A 20,184-nucleotide genomic window follows, 5' to 3' on the forward strand; every position below is an offset into this window, starting at 1 on the left:
TCTGCAAACTCAAGTCTCTCCAGTAGGCCCTGCCAAATGGCTTCTGTAGATGGCGGCCTGACTTTGAACAACAAACTGTCGGAAGGCGACAGTTGTGCTACAGATGGATTATTAAAGGCACGATACGTTAAAATGACTGCGACAGATATGCACTTAAATATAAATAAGAACTCGTCGTTCGCAAATACCAACATACTCTTTGCTGGAGCCGAAATTTGGTTGGTTTATAGATCTCGAATTGATGTTTAATTCGAAGGGCATACGCTATGGAATGTTGTGCGCTTTCATCTGGTAGGCAGTTTTGTCTCTTATTTCATACACACGCTATCTGCCACGTACACGCGTCGATGTTACTACTGAGTGGCGTTTCGCACGGAGAAGGAGTGACCGCAAACCCGTGCTTTACGTAAAATTCTTCGACGAGGATGGGATTCGAACCCACGCGTGCAGAGCACATTGGATTAGCAGTCCAACGCCTTAACCACTCGGCCACCTCGTCTGCTGGAGCTAGAGTTGTGTCTTTGGTGAGTGCTTGCGGAAAGAAGACATTTGTCGATTCGAAAACACATTCAAAACATGGTACTGGGCCGGTGTTAACGTCTAATGCCAAGCTGCAGTGCGGCCGACCAAGCTCCCACTGGCGAATCGTTTAATGACAGCATCCGTCCATGTGGATATGCGATCGGGTAAAATCACCGGCCCACTTATCTACTGCAGGAATAAGCATTGTATCGACATGCAGTGTCGTCTAATGCAAATGAGAAAGGTGCTGTGCATTCTTTTGCTCGACTTACTGCAACGAAACGTACAGCTCGATACGCTACACTGATATTGCTTGCAAGGTTTTGACGTCCCCCCTAGCCCAAGATTGTCCTGCTGTTTGCGATGGAGCTTGGTGTTTGATTATTAAAGGCACGATACGTTAAAATGACTGCGACAGATATGCACTTAAATATAAATAAGAACTCGTCGTTCGCAAATACCAACATACTCTTTGCTGGAGCCGAAATTTGATTGGTTTATAGATCTCGAATTGATGTTTAATTCGAAGGGCATACGCTATGGAATGTTGTGCGCTTTCATCTGGTAGGCAGTTTTGTCACTTATTTCATACACACGCTATCTGCCACGTACACGCGTCGATGTTACTACTGAGTGGCGTTTCGCACGGAGAAGGAGTGACCGCAAAAGCGTGCTTTTTTTTACGTAACCTTCTTCGACGAGGATGGGATTCGAACCCACGCGTGCAGAGCACATTGGATTAGCAGTCCAACGCCTTAACCACTCGGCCACCTCGTCTGCTGGAACTACAGTTGTGTCTTTGGCGAGTGCTTGCGGAAAGAAGACATTTGTCGATTCGAAAACACATTCAAAACATGGTACTGGGCCGGTGTTAACGTCTAATGCCAAGCTGCAGTGCGGCCGACCAAGCTCCCACTGGCGAATCGTTTAATGACAGCATCCGTCCATGTGGATATGCGATCGGGTAAAATCATTGGCCCAATTATCTACTGCAGGAATAAGCATTGTATCGACATGCAGTGTCGTCTAATGCAAATGAGAAAGGTGCTGTGCATTCTTTTGCACGACTTACTGCAACGAAACGTACAGCTCGATACGCTACACTGATATTGCTTGCAAGGTTTTGACGTCCCCCCTAGCCCAAGATTGTCCTGCTGTTTGCGATGGAGCTTGGTGTTTGGGCGGCCACTAGCGACGGATGTCTGCAAACTCAAGTCTCTCCAGTAGGCCCTGCCAAATGGCTTCTGTAGATGGCGGCCTGACTTTAAAGAAAAAACTGTCGGAAGGCGACAGTTGTGCTACAGATGGATTATTAAAGGCACGATACGTTAAAATGACTGCGACAGATATGCACTTAAATATAAATAAGAACTCGTCGTTCGCAAATACCAACATACTCTTTGCTGGAGCCGAAATTTGGTTGGTTTATAGATCTCGAATTGATGTTTAATTCGAAGGGCATACGCTATGGAATGTTGTGCGCTTTCATCTGGTAGGCAGTTTTGTCGCTTATTTCATACACACGCTATCTGCCACGTACACGCGTCGATGTTACTACTGAGTGGCGTTTCGCACGGAGAAGGAGTGACCGCAAACCCGTGCTTTACGTAAAATTCTTCGACGAGGATGGGATTCGAACCCACGCGTGCAGAGCACATTGGATTAGCAGTCCAACGCCTTAACCACTCGGCCACCTCGTCTGCTGGAGCTAGAGTTGTGTCTTTGGTGAGTGCTTGCGGAAAGAAGACATTTGTCGATTCGAAAACACATTCAAAACATGGTACTGGGCCGGTGTTAACGTCTAATGCCAAGCTGCAGTGCGGCCGACCAAGCTCCCACTGGCGAATCGTTTAATGACAGCATCCGTCCATGTGGATATGCGATCGGGTAAAATCACCGGCCCACTTATCTACTGCAGGAATAAGCATTGTATCGACATGCAGTGTCGTCTAATGCAAATGAGAAAGGTGCTGTGCATTCTTTTGCTCGACTTACTGCAACGAAACGTACAGCTCGATACGCTACACTGATATTGCTTGCAAGGTTTTGACGTCCCCCCTAGCCCAAGATTGTCCTGCTGTTTGCGATGGAGCTTGGTGTTTGATTATTAAAGGCACGATACGTTAAAATGACTGCGACAGATATGCACTTAAATATAAATAAGAACTCGTCGTTCGCAAATACCAACATACTCTTTGCTGGAGCCGAAATTTGATTGGTTTATAGATCTCGAATTGATGTTTAATTCGAAGGGCATACGCTATGGAATGTTGTGCGCTTTCATCTGGTAGGCAGTTTTGTCACTTATTTCATACACACGCTATCTGCCACGTACACGCGTCGATGTTACTACTGAGTGGCGTTTCGCACGGAGAAGGAGTGACCGCAAAAGCGTGCTTTTTTTTACGTAACCTTCTTCGACGAGGATGGGATTCGAACCCACGCGTGCAGAGCACATTGGATTAGCAGTCCAACGCCTTAACCACTCGGCCACCTCGTCTGCTGGAACTACAGTTGTGTCTTTGGCGAGTGCTTGCGGAAAGAAGACATTTGTCGATTCGAAAACACATTCAAAACATGGTACTGGGCCGGTGTTAACGTCTAATGCCAAGCTGCAGTGCGGCCGACCAAGCTCCCACTGGCGAATCGTTTAATGACAGCATCCGTCCATGTGGATATGCGATCGGGTAAAATCATTGGCCCAATTATCTACTGCAGGAATAAGCATTGTATCGACATGCAGTGTCGTCTAATGCAAATGAGAAAGGTGCTGTGCATTCTTTTGCACGACTTACTGCAACGAAACGTACAGCTCGATACGCTACACTGATATTGCTTGCAAGGTTTTGACGTCCCCCCTAGCCCAAGATTGTCCTGCTGTTTGCGATGGAGCTTGGTGTTTGGGCGGCCACTAGCGACGGATGTCTGCAAACTCAAGTCTCTCCAGTAGGCCCTGCCAAATGGCTTCTGTAGATGGCGGCCTGACTTTAAAGAAAAAACTGTCGGAAGGCGACAGTTGTGCTACAGATGCATTATTAAAGGCACGATACGTTAAAATGACTGCGACAGATATGCACTTAAATATAAATAAGAACTCGTCGTTCGCAAATACCAACATACTCTTTGCTGGAGCCGAAATTTGATTGGTTTATAGATCTCGAATTGATGTTTAATTCGAAGGGCATACGCTATGGAATGTTGTGCGCTTTCATCTGGTAGGCAGTTTTGTCACTTATTTCATACACACGCTATCTGCCACGTACACGCGTCGATGTTACTACTGAGTGGCGTTTCGCACGGAGAAGGAGTGACCGCAAACGCGTGCTTTACGTAAAATTCTTCGACGAGGATGGGATTCGAACCCACGCGTGCAGAGCACATTGGATTAGCAGTCCAACGCCTTAACCACTCGGCCACCTCGTCTGCTGGAGCTACAGTTGTGTCTTTGGCGAGTGCTTGCGGAAAGAAGACATTTGTCGATTCGAAAACACATTCAAAACATGGTACTGGGCCGGTGTTAACGTCTAATGCCAAGCTGCAGTGCGGCCGACCAAGCTCCCACTGGCGAATCGTTTAATGACAGCATCCGTCCATGTGGATATGCGATCGGGTAAAATCATTGGCCCAATTATCTACTGCAGGAATAAGCATTGTATCGACATGCAGTGTCGTCTAATGCAAATGAGAAAGGTGCTGTGCATTCTTTTGCACGACTTACTGCAACGAAACGTACAGCTCGATACGCTACACTGATATTGCTTGCAAGGTTTTGACGTCCCCCCTAGCCCAAGATTGTCCTGCTGTTTGCGATGGAGCTTGGTGTTTGGGCGGCCACTAGCGACGGATGTCTGCAAACTCAAGTCTCTCCAGTAGGCCCTGCCAAATGGCTTCTGTAGATGGCGGCCTGACTTTGAACAACAAACTGTCGGAAGGCGACAGTTGTGCTACAGATGGATTATTAAAGGCACGATACGTTAAAATGACTGCGACAGATATGCACTTAAATATAAATAAGAACTCGTCGTTCGCAAATACCAACATACTCTTTGCTGGAGCCGAAATTTGGTTGGTTTATAGATCTCGAATTGATGTTTAATTCGAAGGGCATACGCTATGGAATGTTGTGCGCTTTCATCTGGTAGGCAGTTTTGTCTCTTATTTCATACACACGCTATCTGCCACGTACACGCGTCGATGTTACTACTGAGTGGCGTTTCGCACGGAGAAGGAGTGACCGCAAACCCGTGCTTTACGTAAAATTCTTCGACGAGGATGGGATTCGAACCCACGCGTGCAGAGCACATTGGATTAGCAGTCCAACGCCTTAACCACTCGGCCACCTCGTCTGCTGGAGCTAGAGTTGTGTCTTTGGTGAGTGCTTGCGGAAAGAAGACATTTGTCGATTCGAAAACACATTCAAAACATGGTACTGGGCCGGTGTTAACGTCTAATGCCAAGCTGCAGTGCGGCCGACCAAGCTCCCACTGGCGAATCGTTTAATGACAGCATCCGTCCATGTGGATATGCGATCGGGTAAAATCACCGGCCCACTTATCTACTGCAGGAATAAGCATTGTATCGACATGCAGTGTCGTCTAATGCAAATGAGAAAGGTGCTGTGCATTCTTTTGCTCGACTTACTGCAACGAAACGTACAGCTCGATACGCTACACTGATATTGCTTGCAAGGTTTTGACGTCCCCCCTAGCCCAAGATTGTCCTGCTGTTTGCGATGGAGCTTGGTGTTTGATTATTAAAGGCACGATACGTTAAAATGACTGCGACAGATATGCACTTAAATATAAATAAGAACTCGTCGTTCGCAAATACCAACATACTCTTTGCTGGAGCCGAAATTTGATTGGTTTATAGATCTCGAATTGATGTTTAATTCGAAGGGCATACGCTATGGAATGTTGTGCGCTTTCATCTGGTAGGCAGTTTTGTCACTTATTTCATACACACGCTATCTGCCACGTACACGCGTCGATGTTACTACTGAGTGGCGTTTCGCACGGAGAAGGAGTGACCGCAAAAGCGTGCTTTTTTTTACGTAAATTTCTTCGACGAGGATGGGATTCGAACCCACGCGTGCAGAGCACATTGGATTAGCAGTCCAACGCCTTAACCACTCGGCCACCTCGTCTGCTGGAACTACAGTTGTGTCTTTGGCGAGTGCTTGCGGAAAGAAGACATTTGTCGATTCGAAAACACATTCAAAACATGGTACTGGGCCGGTGTTAACGTCTAATGCCAAGCTGCAGTGCGGCCGACCAAGCTCCCACTGGCGAATCGTTTAATGACAGCATCCGTCCATGTGGATATGCGATCGGGTAAAATCATTGGCCCAATTATCTACTGCAGGAATAAGCATTGTATCGACATGCAGTGTCGTCTAATGCAAATGAGAAAGGTGCTGTGCATTCTTTTGCACGACTTACTGCAACGAAACGTACAGCTCGATACGCTACACTGATATTGCTTGCAAGGTTTTGACGTCCCCCCTAGCCCAAGATTGTCCTGCTGTTTGCGATGGAGCTTGGTGTTTGGGCGGCCACTAGCGACGGATGTCTGCAAACTCAAGTCTCTCCAGTAGGCCCTGCCAAATGGCTTCTGTAGATGGCGGCCTGACTTTAAAGAACAAACTGTCGGAAGGCGACAGTTGTGCTACAGATGGATTATTAAAGGCACGATACGTTAAAATGACTGCGACAGATATGCACTTAAATATAAATAAGAACTCGTCGTTGGCAAATACCAACATACTCTTTGCTGGAGCCGAAATTTGATTGGTTTATAGATCTCGAATTGATGTTTAATTCGAAGGGCATACGCTATGGAATGTTGTGCGCTTTCATCTGGTAGGCAGTTTAGTCACTTATTTCATACACACGCTATCTGCCACGTACACGCGTCGATGTTACTACTGAGTGGCGTTTCGCACGGAGAAGGAGTGACCGCAAAAGCGTGCTTTACGTAAATTTCTTCGACGAGGATGGGATTCGAACCCACGCGTGCAGAGCACATTGGATTAGCAGTCCAACGCCTTAACCACTCGGCCACCTCGTCTGCTGGAACTACAGTTGTGTCTTTGGCGAGTGCTTGCGGAAAGAAGACATTTGTCGATTCGAAAACACATTCAAAACATGGTACTGGGCCGGTGTTAACGTCTAATGCCAAGCTGCAGTGCGGCCGACCAAGCTCCCACTGGCGAATCGTTTAATGACAGCATCCGTCCATATGGATATGCGATCGGGTAAAATCATTGGCCCAATTATCTACTGCAGGAATAAGCATTGTATCGACATTCAGTGTCATCTAATGCAAATGAGAAAGGTGCTGTGCATTCTTTTGCACGACTTACTGCAACGAAACGTACAGCTCGATACGCTACACTGATATTGCTTGCAAGGTTTTGACGTCCCCCCTAGCCCAAGATTGTCCTGCTGTTTGCGATGGAGCTTGGTGTTTGGGCGGCCACTAGCGACGGATGTCTGCAAACTCAAGTCTCTCCAGTAGGCCCTGCCAAATGGCTTCTGTAGATGGCGGCCTGACTTTAAAGAACAAACTGTCGGAAGGCGACAGTTGTGCTACAGATGGATTATTAAAGGCACGATACGTTAAAATGACTGCGACAGATATGCACTTAAATATAAATAAGAACTCGTCGTTGGCAAATACCAACATACTCTTTGCTGGAGCCGAAATTTGATTGGTTTATAGATCTCGAATTGATGTTTAATTCGAAGGGCATACGCTATGGAATGTTGTGCGCTTTCATCTGGTAGGCAGTTTAGTCACTTATTTCATACACACGCTATCTGCCACGTACACGCGTCGATGTTACTACTGAGTGGCGTTTCGCACGGAGAAGGAGTGACCGCAAAAGCGTGCTTTACGTAAATTTCTTCGACGAGGATGGGATTCGAACCCACGCGTGCAGAGCACATTGGATTAGCAGTCCAACGCCTTAACCACTCGGCCACCTCGTCTGCTGGAACTACAGTTGTGTCTTTGGCGAGTGCTTGCGGAAAGAAGACATTTGTCGATTCGAAAACACATTCAAAACATGGTACTGGGCCGGTGTTAACGTCTAATGCCAAGCTGCAGTGCGGCCGACCAAGCTCCCACTGGCGAATCGTTTAATGACAGCATCCGTCCATATGGATATGCGATCGGGTAAAATCATTGGCCCAATTATCTACTGCAGGAATAAGCATTGTATCGACATGCAGTGTCGTCTAATGCAAATGAGAAAGGTGCTGTGCATTCTTTTGCACGACTTACTGCAACGAAACGTACAGCTCGATACGCTACACTGATATTGCTTGCAAGGTTTTGACGTCCCCCCTAGCCCAAGATTGTCCTGCTGTTTGCGATGGAGCTTGGTGTTTGGGCGGCCACTAGCGACGGATGTCTGCAAACTCAAGTCTCTCCAGTAGGCCCTGCCAAATGGCTTCTGTAGATGGCGGCCTGACTTTAAAGAACAAACTGTCGGAAGGCGACAGTTGTGCTACAGATGGATTATTAAAGGCACGATACGTTAAAATGACTGCGACAGATATGCACTTAAATATAAATAAGAACTCGTCGTTGGCAAATACCAACATACTCTTTGCTGGAGCCGAAATTTGATTGGTTTATAGATCTCGAATTGATGTTTAATTCGAAGGGCATACGCTATGGAATGTTGTGCGCTTTCATCTGGTAGGCAGTTTAGTCACTTATTTCATACACACGCTATCTGCCACGTACACGCGTCGATGTTACTACTGAGTGGCGTTTCGCACGGAGAAGGAGTGACCGCAAAAGCGTGCTTTACGTAAATTTCTTCGACGAGGATGGGATTCGAACCCACGCGTGCAGAGCACATTGGATTAGCAGTCCAACGCCTTAACCACTCGGCCACCTCGTCTGCTGGAACTACAGTTGTGTCTTTGGCGAGTGCTTGCGGAAAGAAGACATTTGTCGATTCGAAAACACATTCAAAACATGGTACTGGGCCGGTGTTAACGTCTAATGCCAAGCTGCAGTGCGGCCGACCAAGCTCCCACTGGCGAATCGTTTAATGACAGCATCCGTCCATATGAATATGCGATCGGGTAAAATCATTGGCCCAATTATCTACTGCAGGAATAAGCATTGTATCGACATGCAGTGTCGTCTAATGCAAATGAGAAAGGTGCTGTGCATTCTTTTGCACGACTTACTGCAACGAAACGTACAGCTCGATACGCTACACTGATATTGCTTGCAAGGTTTTGACGTCCCCCCTAGCCCAAGATTGTCCTGCTGTTTGCGATGGAGCTTGGTGTTTGGGCGGCCACTAGCGACGGATGTCTGCAAACTCAAGTCTCTCCAGTAGGCCCTGCCAAATGGCTTCTGTAGATGGCGGCCTGACTTTAAAGAACAAACTGTCGGAAGGCGACAGTTGTGCTACAGATGGATTATTAAAGGCACGATACGTTAAAATGACTGCGACAGATATGCACTTAAATATAAATAAGAACTCGTCGTTGGCAAATACCAACATACTCTTTGCTGGAGCCGAAATTTGATTGGTTTATAGATCTCGAATTGATGTTTAATTCGAAGGGCATACGCTATGGAATGTTGTGCGCTTTCATCTGGTAGGCAGTTTAGTCACTTATTTCATACACACGCTATCTGCCACGTACACGCGTCGATGTTACTACTGAGTGGCGTTTCGCACGGAGAAGGAGTGACCGCAAAAGCGTGCTTTACGTAAATTTCTTCGACGAGGATGGGATTCGAACCCACGCGTGCAGAGCACATTGGATTAGCAGTACAACGCCTTAACCACTCGGCCACCTCGTCTGCTGGAACTACAGTTGTGTCTTTGGCGAGTGCTTGCGGAAAGAAGACATTTGTCGATTCGAAAACACATTCAAAACATGGTACTGGGCCGGTGTTAACGTCTAATGCCAAGCTGCAGTGCGGCCGACCAAGCTCCCACTGGCGAATCGTTTAATGACAGCATCCGTCCATATGGATATGCGATCGGGTAAAATCATTGGCCCAATTATCTACTGCAGGAATAAGCATTGTATCGACATGCAGTGTCGTCTAATGCAAATGAGAAAGGTGCTGTGCATTCTTTTGCACGACTTACTGCAACGAAACGTACAGCTCGATACGCTACACTGATATTGCTTGCAAGGTTTTGACGTCCCCCCTAGCCCAAGATTGTCCTGCTGTTTGCGATGGAGCTTGGTGTTTGGGCGGCCACTAGCGACGGATGTCTCAGATGGATTATTAAAGGCACGATACGTTAAAATGACTGCGACAGATATGCACTTAAATATAAATAAGAACTCGCCGTTCGCAAATACCAACATACTCTTTGCTGGAGCCGAAATTTGATTGGTTTATAGATCTCGAATTGATGTTTAATTCGAAGGGCATACGCTATGGAATGTTGTGCGCTTTCATCTGGTAGGCAGTTTAGTCACTTATTTCATACACACGCTATCTGCCACGTACACGCGTCGATGTTACTACTGAGTGGCGTTTCGCACGGAGAAGGAGTGACCGCAAAAGCGTGCTTTACGTAAATTTCTTCGACGAGGATGGGATTCGAACCCACGCGTGCAGAGCACATTGGATTAGCAGTCCAACGCCTTAACCACTCGGCCACCTCGTCTGCTGGAACTACAGTTGTGTCTTTGGCGAGTGCTTGCGGAAAGAAGACATTTGTCGATTCGAAAACACATTCAAAACATGGTACTGGGCCGGTGTTAACGTCTAATGCCAAGCTGCAGTGCGGCCGACCAAGCTCCCACTGGCGAATCGTTTAATGACAGCATCCGTCCATATGGATATGCGATCGGGTAAAATCATTGGCCCAATTATCTACTGCAGGAATAAGCATTGTATCGACATGCAGTGTCGTCTAATGCAAATGAGAAAGGTGCTGTGCATTCTTTTGCACGACTTACTGCAACGAAACGTACAGCTCGATACGCTACACTGATATTGCTTGCAAGGTTTTGACGTCCCCCCTAGCCCAAGATTGTCCTGCTGTTTGCGATGGAGCTTGGTGTTTGGGCGGCCACTAGCGACGGATGTCTGCAAACTCAAGTCTCTCCAGTAGGCCCTGCCAAATGGCTTCTGTAGATGGCGGCCTGACTTTAAAGAACAAACTGTCGGAAGGCGACAGTTGTGCTACAGATGGATTATTAAAGGCACGATACGTTAAAATGACTGCGACAGATATGCACTTAAATATAAATAAGAACTCGCCGTTCGCAAATACCAACATACTCTTTGCTGGAGCCGAAATTTGATTGGTTTATAGATCTCGAATTGATGTTTAATTCGAAGGGCATACGCTATGGAATGTTGTGCGCTTTCATCTGGTAGGCAGTTTAGTCACTTATTTCATACACACGCTATCTGCCACGTACACGCGTCGATGTTACTACTGAGTGGCGTTTCGCACGGAGAAGGAGTGACCGCAAAAGCGTGCTTTACGTAAATTTCTTCGACGATGATGGGATTCGAACCCACGCGTGCAGAGCACATTGGATTAGCAGTCCAACGCCTTAACCACTCGGCCACCTCGTCTGCTGGAACTACAGTTGTGTCTTTGGCGAGTGCTTGCGGAAAGAAGACATTTGTCGATTCGAAAACACATTCAAAACATGGTACTGGGCCGGTGTTAACGTCTAATGCCAAGCTGCAGTGCGGCCGACCAAGCTCCCACTGGCGAATCGTTTAATGACAGCATCCGTCCATATGGATATGCGATCGGGTAAAATCATTGGCCCAATTATCTACTGCAGGAATAAGCATTGTATCGACATGCAGTGTCGTCTAATGCAAATGAGAAAGGTGCTGTGCATTCTTTTGCACGACTTACTGCAACGAAACGTACAGCTCGATACGCTACACTGATATTGCTTGCAAGGTTTTGACGTCCCCCCTAGCCCAAGATTGTCCTGCTGTTTGCGATGGAGCTTGGTGTTTGGGCGGCCACTAGCGACGGATGTCTGCAAACTCAAGTCTCTCCAGTAGGCCCTGCCAAATGGCTTCTGTAGATGGCGGCCTGACTTTAAAGAGATGGATTATTAAAGGCACGATACGTTAAAATGACTGCGACAGATATGCACTTAAATATAAATAAGAACTCGTCGTTGGCAAATACCAACATACTCTTTGCTGGAGCCGAAATTTGATTGGTTTATAGATCTCGAATTGATGTTTAATTCGAAGGGCATACGCTATGGAATGTTGTGCGCTTTCATCTGGTAGGCAGTTTAGTCACTTATTTCATACACACGCTATCTGCCACGTACACGCGTCGATGTTACTACTGAGTGGCGTTTCGCACGGAGAAGGAGTGACCGCAAAAGCGTGCTTTACGTAAATTTCTTCGACGAGGATGGGATTCGAACCCACGCGTGCAGAGCACATTGGATTAGCAGTCCAACGCCTTAACCACTCGGCCACCTCGTCTGCTGGAACTACAGTTGTGTCTTTGGCGAGTGCTTGCGGAAAGAAGACATTTGTCGATTCGAAAACACATTCAAAACATGGTACTGGGCCGGTGTTAACGTCTAATGCCAAGCTGCAGTGCGGCCGACCAAGCTCCCACTGGCGAATCGTTTAATGACAGCATCCGTCCATATGGATATGCGATCGGGTAAAATCATTGGCCCAATTATCTACTGCAGGAATAAGCATTGTATCGACATGCAGTGTCGTCTAATGCAAATGAGAAAGGTGCTGTGCATTCTTTTGCACGACTTACTGCAACGAAACGTACAGCTCGATACGCTACACTGATATTGCTTGCAAGGTTTTGACGTCCCCCCTAGCCCAAGATTGTCCTGCTGTTTGCGATGGAGCTTGGTGTTTGGGCGGCCACTAGCGACGGATGTCTGCAAACTCAAGTCTCTCCAGTAGGCCCTGCCAAATGGCTTCTGTAGATGGCGGCCTGACTTTAAAGAACAAACTGTCGGAAGGCGACAGTTGTGCTACAGATGGATTATTAAAGGCACGATACGTTAAAATGACTGCGACAGATATGCACTTAAATATAAATAAGAACTCGCCGTTCGCAAATACCAACATACTCTTTGCTGGAGCCGAAATTTGATTGGTTTATAGATCTCGAATTGATGTTTAATTCGAAGGGCATACGCTATGGAATGTTGTGCGCTTTCATCTGGTAGGCAGTTTAGTCACTTATTTCATACACACGCTATCTGCCACGTACACGCGTCGATGTTACTACTGAGTGGCGTTTCGCACGGAGAAGGAGTGACCGCAAAAGCGTGCTTTACGTAAATTTCTTCGACGATGATGGGATTCGAACCCACGCGTGCAGAGCACATTGGATTAGCAGTCCAACGCCTTAACCACTCGGCCACCTCGTCTGCTGGAACTACAGTTGTGTCTTTGGCGAGTGCTTGCGGAAAGAAGACATTTGTCGATTCGAAAACACATTCAAAACATGGTACTGGGCCGGTGTTAACGTCTAATGCCAAGCTGCAGTGCGGCCGACCAAGCTCCCACTGGCGAATCGTTTAATGACAGCATCCGTCCATATGGATATGCGATCGGGTAAAATCATTGGCCCAATTATCTACTGCAGGAATAAGCATTGTATCGACATGCAGTGTCGTCTAATGCAAATGAGAAAGGTGCTGTGCATTCTTTTGCACGACTTACTGCAACGAAACGTACAGCTCGATACGCTACACTGATATTGCTTGCAAGGTTTTGACGTCCCCCCTAGCCCAAGATTGTCCTGCTGTTTGCGATGGAGCTTGGTGTTTGGGCGGCCACTAGCGACGGATGTCTGCAAACTCAAGTCTCTCCAGTAGGCCCTGCCAAATGGCTTCTGTAGATGGCGGCCTGACTTTAAAGAGATGGATTATTAAAGGCACGATACGTTAAAATGACTGCGACAGATATGCACTTAAATATAAATAAGAACTCGTCGTTGGCAAATACCAACATACTCTTTGCTGGAGCCGAAATTTGATTGGTTTATAGATCTCGAATTGATGTTTAATTCGAAGGGCATACGCTATGGAATGTTGTGCGCTTTCATCTGGTAGGCAGTTTAGTCACTTATTTCATACACACGCTATCTGCCACGTACACGCGTCGATGTTACTACTGAGTGGCGTTTCGCACGGAGAAGGAGTGACCGCAAAAGCGTGCTTTACGTAAATTTCTTCGACGAGGATGGGATTCGAACCCACGCGTGCAGAGCACATTGGATTAGCAGTCCAACGCCTTAACCACTCGGCCACCTCGTCTGCTGGAACTACAGTTGTGTCTTTGGCGAGTGCTTGCGGAAAGAAGACATTTGTCGATTCGAAAACACATTCAAAACATGGTACTGGGCCGGTGTTAACGTCTAATGCCAAGCTGCAGTGCGGCCGACCAAGCTCCCACTGGCGAATCGTTTAATGACAGCATCCGTCCATATGGATATGCGATCGGGTAAAATCATTGGCCCAATTATCTACTGCAGGAATAAGCATTGTATCGACATGCAGTGTCGTCTAATGCAAATGAGAAAGGTGCTGTGCATTCTTTTGCACGACTTACTGCAACGAAACGTACAGCTCGATACGCTACACTGATATTGCTTGCAAGGTTTTGACGTCCCCCCTAGCCCAAGATTGTCCTGCTGTTTGCGATGGAGCTTGGTGTTTGGGCGGCCACTAGCGACGGATGTCTGCAAACTCAAGTCTCTCCAGTAGGCCCTGCCAAATGGCTTCTGTAGATGGCGGCCTGACTTTAAAGAACAAACTGTCGGAAGGCGACAGTTGTGCTACAGATGGATTATTAAAGGCACGATACGTTAAAATGACTGCGACAGATATGCACTTAAATATAAATAAGAACTCGTCGTTCGCAAATACCAACATACTCTTTGCTGGAGCCGAAATTTGATTGGTTTATAGATCTCGAATTGATGTTTAATTCGAAGGGCATACGCTATGGAATGTTGTGCGCTTTCATCTGGTTGGCAGTTTAGTCACTTATTTCATACACACGCTATCTGCCACGTACACGCGTCGATGTTACTACTGAGTGGCGTTTCGCACGGAGAAGGAGTGACCGCAAAAGCGTGCTTTACGTAAATTTCTTCGACGATGATGGGATTCGAACCCACGCGTGCAGAGCACATTGGATTAGCAGTCCAACGCCTTAACCACTCGGCCACCTCGTCTGCTGGAACTACAGTTGTGTCTTTGGCGAGTGCTTGCGGAAAGAAGACATTTGTCGATTCGAAAACACATTCAAAACATGGTACTGGGCCGGTGTTAACGTCTAATGCCAAGCTGCAGTGCGGCCGACCAAGCTCCCACTGGCGAATCGTTTAATGACAGCATCCGTCCATATGGATATGCGATCGGGTAAAATCATTGGCCCAATTATCTACTGCAGGAATAAGCATTGTATCGACATGCAGTGTCGTCTAATGCAAATGAGAAAGGTGCTGTGCATTCTTTTGCACGACTTACTGCAACGAAACGTACAGCTCGATACGCTACACTGATATTGCTTGCAAGGTTTTGACGTCCCCCCTAGCCCAAGATTGTCCTGCTGTTTGCGATGGAGCTTGGTGTTTGGGCGGCCACTAGCGACGGATGTCTGCAAACTCAAGTCTCTCCAGTAGGCCCTGCCAAATGGCTTCTGTAGATGGCGGCCTGACTTTAAAGAGATGGATTATTAAAGGCACGATACGTTAAAATGACTGCGACAGATATGCACTTAAATATAAATAAGAACTCGTCGTTGGCAAATACCAACATACTCTTTGCTGGAGCCGAAATTTGATTGGTTTATAGATCTCGAATTGATGTTTAATTCGAAGGGCATACGCTATGGAATGTTGTGCGCTTTCATCTGGTAGGCAGTTTAGTCACTTATTTCATACACACGCTATCTGCCACGTACACGCGTCGATGTTACTACTGAGTGGCGTTTCGCACGGAGAAGGAGTGACCGCAAAAGCGTGCTTTACGTAAATTTCTTCGACGAGGATGGGATTCGAACCCACGCGTGCAGAGCACATTGGATTAGCAGTCCAACGCCTTAACCACTCGGCCACCTCGTCTGCTGGAACTACAGTTGTGTCTTTGGCGAGTGCTTGCGGAAAGAAGACATTTGTCGATTCGAAAACACATTCAAAACATGGTACTGGGCCGGTGTTAACGTCTAATGCCAAGCTGCAGTGCGGCCGACCAAGCTCCCACTGGCGAATCGTTTAATGACAGCATCCGTCCATATGGATATGCGATCGGGTAAAATCATTGGCCCAATTATCTACTGCAGGAATAAGCATTGTATCGACATGCAGTGTCGTCTAATGCAAATGAGAAAGGTGCTGTGCATTCTTTTGCACGATTTACTGCAACGAAACGTACAGCTCGATACGCTACACTGATATTGCTTGCAAGGTTTTGACGTCCCCCCTAGCCCAAGATTGTCCTGCTGTTTGCGATGGAGCTTGGTGTTTGGGCGGCCACTAGCGACGGATGTCTGCAAACTCAAGTCTCTCCAGTAGGCCCTGCCAAATGGCTTCTGTAGATGGCGGCCTGACTTTAAAGAACAAACTGTCGGAAGGCGACAGTTGTGCTACAGATGGATTATTAAAGGCACGATACGTTAAAATGACTGCGACAGATATGCACTTAAATATAAATAAGAACTCGCCGTTCGCAAATACCAACATACTCTTTGCTGGAGCCGAAATTTGATTGGTTTATAGATCTCGAATTGATGTTTAATTCGAAGGGCATACGCTATGGAATGTTGTGCGCTTTCATCTGGTAGGCAGTTTAGTCACTTATTTCATACACACGCTATCTGCCACGTACACGCGTCGATGTTACTACTGAGTGGCGTTTCGCACGGAGAAGGAGTGACCGCAAAAGCGTGCTTTACGTAAATTTCTTCGACGATGATGGGATTCGAACCCACGCGTGCAGAGCACATTGGATTAGCAGTCCAACGCCTTAACCACTCGGCCACCTCGTCTGCTGGAACTACAGTTGTGTCTTTGGCGAGTGCTTGCGGAAAGAAGACATTTGTCGATTCGAAAACACATTCAAAACATGGTACTGGGCCGGTGTTAACGTCTAATGCCAAGCTGCAGTGCGGCCGACCAAGCTCCCACTGGCGAATCGTTTAATGACAGCATCCGTCCATATGGATATGCGATCGGGTAAAATCATTGGCCCAATTATCTACTGCAGGAATAAGCATTGTATCGACATGCAGTGTCGTCTAATGCAAATGAGAAAGGTGCTGTGCATTCTTTTGCACGACTTACTGCAACGAAACGTACAGCTCGATACGCTACACTGATATTGCTTGCAAGGTTTTGACGTCCCCCCTAGCCCAAGATTGTCCTGCTGTTTGCGATGGAGCTTGGTGTTTGGGCGGCCACTAGCGACGGATGTCTGCAAACTCAAGTCTCTCCAGTAGGCCCTGCCAAATGGCTTCTGTAGATGGCGGCCTGACTTTAAAGAGATGGATTATTAAAGGCACGATACGTTAAAATGACTGCGACAGATATGCACTTAAATATAAATAAGAACTCGTCGTTGGCAAATACCAACATACTCTTTGCTGGAGCCGAAATTTGATTGGTTTATAGATCTCGAATTGATGTTTAATTCGAAGGGCATACGCTATGGAATGTTGTGCGCTTTCATCTGGTAGGCAGTTTAGTCACTTATTTCATACACACGCTATCTGCCACGTACACGCGTCGATGTTACTACTGAGTGGCGTTTCGCACGGAGAAGGAGTGACCGCAAAAGCGTGCTTTACGTAAATTTCTTCGACGAGGATGGGATTCGAACCCACGCGTGCAGAGCACATTGGATTAGCAGTCCAACGCCTTAACCACTCGGCCACCTCGTCTGCTGGAACTACAGTTGTGTCTTTGGCGAGTGCTTGCGGAAAGAAGACATTTGTCGATTCGAAAACACATTCAAAACATGGTACTGGGCCGGTGTTAACGTCTAATGCCAAGCTGCAGTGCGGCCGACCAAGCTCCCACTGGCGAATCGTTTAATGACAGCATCCGTCCATATGGATATGCGATCGGGTAAAATCATTGGCCCAATTATCTACTGCAGGAATAAGCATTGTATCGACATGCAGTGTCGTCTAATGCAAATGAGAAAGGTGCTGTGCATTCTTTTGCACGACTTACTGCAACGAAACGTACAGCTCGATACGCTACACTGATATTGCTTGCAAGGTTTTGACGTCCCCCCTAGCCCAAGATTGTCCTGCTGTTTGCGATGGAGCTTGGTGTTTGGGCGGCCACTAGCGACGGATGTCTGCAAACTCAAGTCTCTCCAGTAGGCCCTGCCAAATGGCTTCTGTAGATGGCGGCCTGACTTTAAAGAACAAACTGTCGGAAGGCGACAGTTGTGCTACAGATGGATTATTAAAGGCACGATACGTTAAAATGACTGCGACAGATATGCACTTAAATATAAATAAGAACTCGTCGTTGGCAAATACCAACATACTCTTTGCTGGAGCCGAAATTTGATTGGTTTATAGATCTCGAATTGATGTTTAATTCGAAGGGCATACGCTATGGAATGTTGTGCGCTTTCATCTGGTAGGCAGTTTAGTCACTTATTTCATACACACGCTATCTGCCACGTACACGCGTCGATGTTACTACTGAGTGGCGTTTCGCACGGAGAAGGAGTGACCGCAAAAGCATGCTTTACGTAAATTTCTTCGACGAGGATGGGATTCGAACCCACGCGTGCAGAGCACATTGGATTAGCAGTCCAACGCCTTAACCACTCGGCCACCTCGTCTGCTGGAACTACAGTTGTGTCTTTGGCGAGTGCTTGCGGAAAGAAGACATTTGTCGATTCGAAAACACATTCAAAACATGGTACTGGGCCGGTGTTAACGTCTAATGCCAAGCTGCAGTGCGGCCGACCAAGCTCCCACTGGCGAATCGTTTAATGACAGCATCCGTCCATATGGATATGCGATCGGGTAAAATCATTGGCCCAATTATCTACTGCAGGAATAAGCATTGTATCGACATGCAGTGTCGTCTAATGCAAATGAGAAAGGTGCTGTGCATTCTTTTGCACGACTTACTGCAACGAAACGTACAGCTCGATACGCTACACTGATATTGCTTGCAAGGTTTTGACGTCCCCCCTAGCCCAAGATTGTCCTGCTGTTTGCGATGGAGCTTGGTGTTTGGGCGGCCACTAGCGACGGATGTCTGCAAACTCAAGTCTCTCCAGTAGGCCCTGCCAAATGGCTTCTGTAGATGGCGGCCTGACTTTAAAGAACAAACTGTCGGAAGGCGACAGTTGTGCTACAGATGGATTATTAAAGGCACGATACGTTAAAATGACTGCGACAGATATGCACTTAAATATAAATAAGAACTCGTCGTTGGCAAATACCAACATACTCTTTGCTGGAGCCGAAATTTGATTGGTTTATAGATCTCGAATTGATGTTTAATTCGAAGGGCATACGCTATGGAATGTTGTGCGCTTTCATCTGGTAGGCAGTTTAGTCACTTATTTCATACACACGCTATCTGCCACGTACACGCGTCGATGTTACTACTGAGTGGCGTTTCGCACGGAGAAGGAGTGACCGCAAAAGCGTGCTTTACGTAAATTTCTTCGACGAGGATGGGATTCGAACCCACGCGTGCAGAGCACATTGGATTAGCAGTCCAACGCCTTAACCACTCGGCCACCTCGTCTGCTGGAACTACAGTTGTGTCTTTGGCGAGTGCTTGCGGAAAGAAGACATTTGTCGATTCGAAAACACATTCAAAACATGGTACTGGGCCGGTGTTAACGTCTAATGCCAAGCTGCAGTGCGGCCGACCAAGCTCCCACTGGCGAATCGTTTAATGACAGCATCCGTCCATATGGATATGCGATCGGGTAAAATCATTGGCCCAATTATCTACTGCAGGAATAAGCATTGTATCGACATGCAGTGTCGTCTAATGCAAATGAGAAAGGTGCTGTGCATTCTTTTGCACGACTTACTGCAACGAAACGTACAGCTCGATACGCTACACTGATATTGCTTGCAAGGTTTTGACGTCTCCCTAGCCCAAGATTGTCCTGCTGTTTGCGATGGAGCTTGGTGTTTGGGCGGCCACTAGCGACGGATGTCTGCAAACTCAAGTCTCTCCAGTAGGCCCTGCCAAATGGCTTCTGTAGATGGCGGCCTGACTTTAAAGAGATGGATTATTAAAGGCACGATACGTTAAAATGACTGCGACAGATATGCACTTAAATATAAATAAGAACTCGTCGTTGGCAAATACCAACATACTCTTTGCTGGAGCCGAAATTTGATTGGTTTATAGATCTCGAATTGATGTTTAATTCGAAGGGCATACGCTATGGAATGTTGTGCGCTTTCATCTGGTAGGCAGTTTAGTCACTTATTTCATACACACGCTATCTGCCACGTACACGCGTCGATGTTACTACTGAGTGGCGTTTCGCACGGAGAAGGAGTGACCGCAAAAGCGTGCTTTACGTAAATTTCTTCGACGAGGATGGGATTCGAACCCACGCGTGCAGAGCACATTGGATTAGCAGTCCAACGCCTTAACCACTCGGCCACCTCGTCTGCTGG

General features: G+C 47.0%; 23 non-coding genes across 23 annotated transcripts; all 23 read right to left on the reverse strand.

Annotated features, from left to right (window-relative positions):
• Nucleotides 1-417: 417 nt before the first annotated feature.
• Nucleotides 418-499, reverse strand: Trnas-gcu (transfer RNA serine (anticodon GCU)). Its single transcript has one exon. It is a non-coding gene; the product is annotated as a tRNA-Ser (tRNA).
• A 718-nt stretch (nucleotides 500-1,217) lies between these two features.
• Nucleotides 1,218-1,299, reverse strand: Trnas-gcu (transfer RNA serine (anticodon GCU)). The gene has a single exon. It is a non-coding gene; the product is annotated as a tRNA-Ser (tRNA).
• Nucleotides 1,300-2,140: 841 nt separating this feature from the next.
• Nucleotides 2,141-2,222, reverse strand: Trnas-gcu (transfer RNA serine (anticodon GCU)). Its single transcript has one exon. It is a non-coding gene; the product is annotated as a tRNA-Ser (tRNA).
• Nucleotides 2,223-2,940: 718 nt separating this feature from the next.
• Trnas-gcu (transfer RNA serine (anticodon GCU)) lies at nucleotides 2,941-3,022 on the reverse strand. Its single transcript has one exon. It is a non-coding gene; the product is annotated as a tRNA-Ser (tRNA).
• An 841-nt stretch (nucleotides 3,023-3,863) lies between these two features.
• Trnas-gcu (transfer RNA serine (anticodon GCU)) lies at nucleotides 3,864-3,945 on the reverse strand. The gene has a single exon. It is a non-coding gene; the product is annotated as a tRNA-Ser (tRNA).
• Nucleotides 3,946-4,786: 841 nt separating this feature from the next.
• On the reverse strand, nucleotides 4,787-4,868 carry Trnas-gcu (transfer RNA serine (anticodon GCU)). Its single transcript has one exon. It is a non-coding gene; the product is annotated as a tRNA-Ser (tRNA).
• A 718-nt stretch (nucleotides 4,869-5,586) lies between these two features.
• Trnas-gcu (transfer RNA serine (anticodon GCU)) lies at nucleotides 5,587-5,668 on the reverse strand. The gene has a single exon. It is a non-coding gene; the product is annotated as a tRNA-Ser (tRNA).
• Nucleotides 5,669-6,509: 841 nt separating this feature from the next.
• On the reverse strand, nucleotides 6,510-6,591 carry Trnas-gcu (transfer RNA serine (anticodon GCU)). The gene has a single exon. It is a non-coding gene; the product is annotated as a tRNA-Ser (tRNA).
• An 841-nt stretch (nucleotides 6,592-7,432) lies between these two features.
• On the reverse strand, nucleotides 7,433-7,514 carry Trnas-gcu (transfer RNA serine (anticodon GCU)). The gene has a single exon. It is a non-coding gene; the product is annotated as a tRNA-Ser (tRNA).
• An 841-nt stretch (nucleotides 7,515-8,355) lies between these two features.
• Trnas-gcu (transfer RNA serine (anticodon GCU)) lies at nucleotides 8,356-8,437 on the reverse strand. The gene has a single exon. It is a non-coding gene; the product is annotated as a tRNA-Ser (tRNA).
• An 841-nt stretch (nucleotides 8,438-9,278) lies between these two features.
• Nucleotides 9,279-9,360, reverse strand: Trnas-gcu (transfer RNA serine (anticodon GCU)). Its single transcript has one exon. It is a non-coding gene; the product is annotated as a tRNA-Ser (tRNA).
• Nucleotides 9,361-10,104: 744 nt separating this feature from the next.
• Nucleotides 10,105-10,186, reverse strand: Trnas-gcu (transfer RNA serine (anticodon GCU)). The gene has a single exon. It is a non-coding gene; the product is annotated as a tRNA-Ser (tRNA).
• An 841-nt stretch (nucleotides 10,187-11,027) lies between these two features.
• Nucleotides 11,028-11,109, reverse strand: Trnas-gcu (transfer RNA serine (anticodon GCU)). The gene has a single exon. It is a non-coding gene; the product is annotated as a tRNA-Ser (tRNA).
• An 809-nt stretch (nucleotides 11,110-11,918) lies between these two features.
• Trnas-gcu (transfer RNA serine (anticodon GCU)) lies at nucleotides 11,919-12,000 on the reverse strand. Its single transcript has one exon. It is a non-coding gene; the product is annotated as a tRNA-Ser (tRNA).
• Nucleotides 12,001-12,841: 841 nt separating this feature from the next.
• Nucleotides 12,842-12,923, reverse strand: Trnas-gcu (transfer RNA serine (anticodon GCU)). Its single transcript has one exon. It is a non-coding gene; the product is annotated as a tRNA-Ser (tRNA).
• An 809-nt stretch (nucleotides 12,924-13,732) lies between these two features.
• On the reverse strand, nucleotides 13,733-13,814 carry Trnas-gcu (transfer RNA serine (anticodon GCU)). Its single transcript has one exon. It is a non-coding gene; the product is annotated as a tRNA-Ser (tRNA).
• Nucleotides 13,815-14,655: 841 nt separating this feature from the next.
• Trnas-gcu (transfer RNA serine (anticodon GCU)) lies at nucleotides 14,656-14,737 on the reverse strand. The gene has a single exon. It is a non-coding gene; the product is annotated as a tRNA-Ser (tRNA).
• Nucleotides 14,738-15,546: 809 nt separating this feature from the next.
• Nucleotides 15,547-15,628, reverse strand: Trnas-gcu (transfer RNA serine (anticodon GCU)). Its single transcript has one exon. It is a non-coding gene; the product is annotated as a tRNA-Ser (tRNA).
• An 841-nt stretch (nucleotides 15,629-16,469) lies between these two features.
• Nucleotides 16,470-16,551, reverse strand: Trnas-gcu (transfer RNA serine (anticodon GCU)). The gene has a single exon. It is a non-coding gene; the product is annotated as a tRNA-Ser (tRNA).
• An 809-nt stretch (nucleotides 16,552-17,360) lies between these two features.
• Trnas-gcu (transfer RNA serine (anticodon GCU)) lies at nucleotides 17,361-17,442 on the reverse strand. The gene has a single exon. It is a non-coding gene; the product is annotated as a tRNA-Ser (tRNA).
• An 841-nt stretch (nucleotides 17,443-18,283) lies between these two features.
• Trnas-gcu (transfer RNA serine (anticodon GCU)) lies at nucleotides 18,284-18,365 on the reverse strand. Its single transcript has one exon. It is a non-coding gene; the product is annotated as a tRNA-Ser (tRNA).
• Nucleotides 18,366-19,206: 841 nt separating this feature from the next.
• Trnas-gcu (transfer RNA serine (anticodon GCU)) lies at nucleotides 19,207-19,288 on the reverse strand. The gene has a single exon. It is a non-coding gene; the product is annotated as a tRNA-Ser (tRNA).
• An 808-nt stretch (nucleotides 19,289-20,096) lies between these two features.
• On the reverse strand, nucleotides 20,097-20,178 carry Trnas-gcu (transfer RNA serine (anticodon GCU)). The gene has a single exon. It is a non-coding gene; the product is annotated as a tRNA-Ser (tRNA).
• Between the last annotated feature and the right edge of the window lie 6 nt (nucleotides 20,179-20,184).

The sequence above is a fragment of the Schistocerca serialis genome, chromosome 2 (assembly GCF_023864345.2).
Source record: "Schistocerca serialis cubense isolate TAMUIC-IGC-003099 chromosome 2, iqSchSeri2.2, whole genome shotgun sequence".
NCBI lineage: Eukaryota > Metazoa > Arthropoda > Insecta > Orthoptera > Acrididae > Schistocerca > Schistocerca serialis.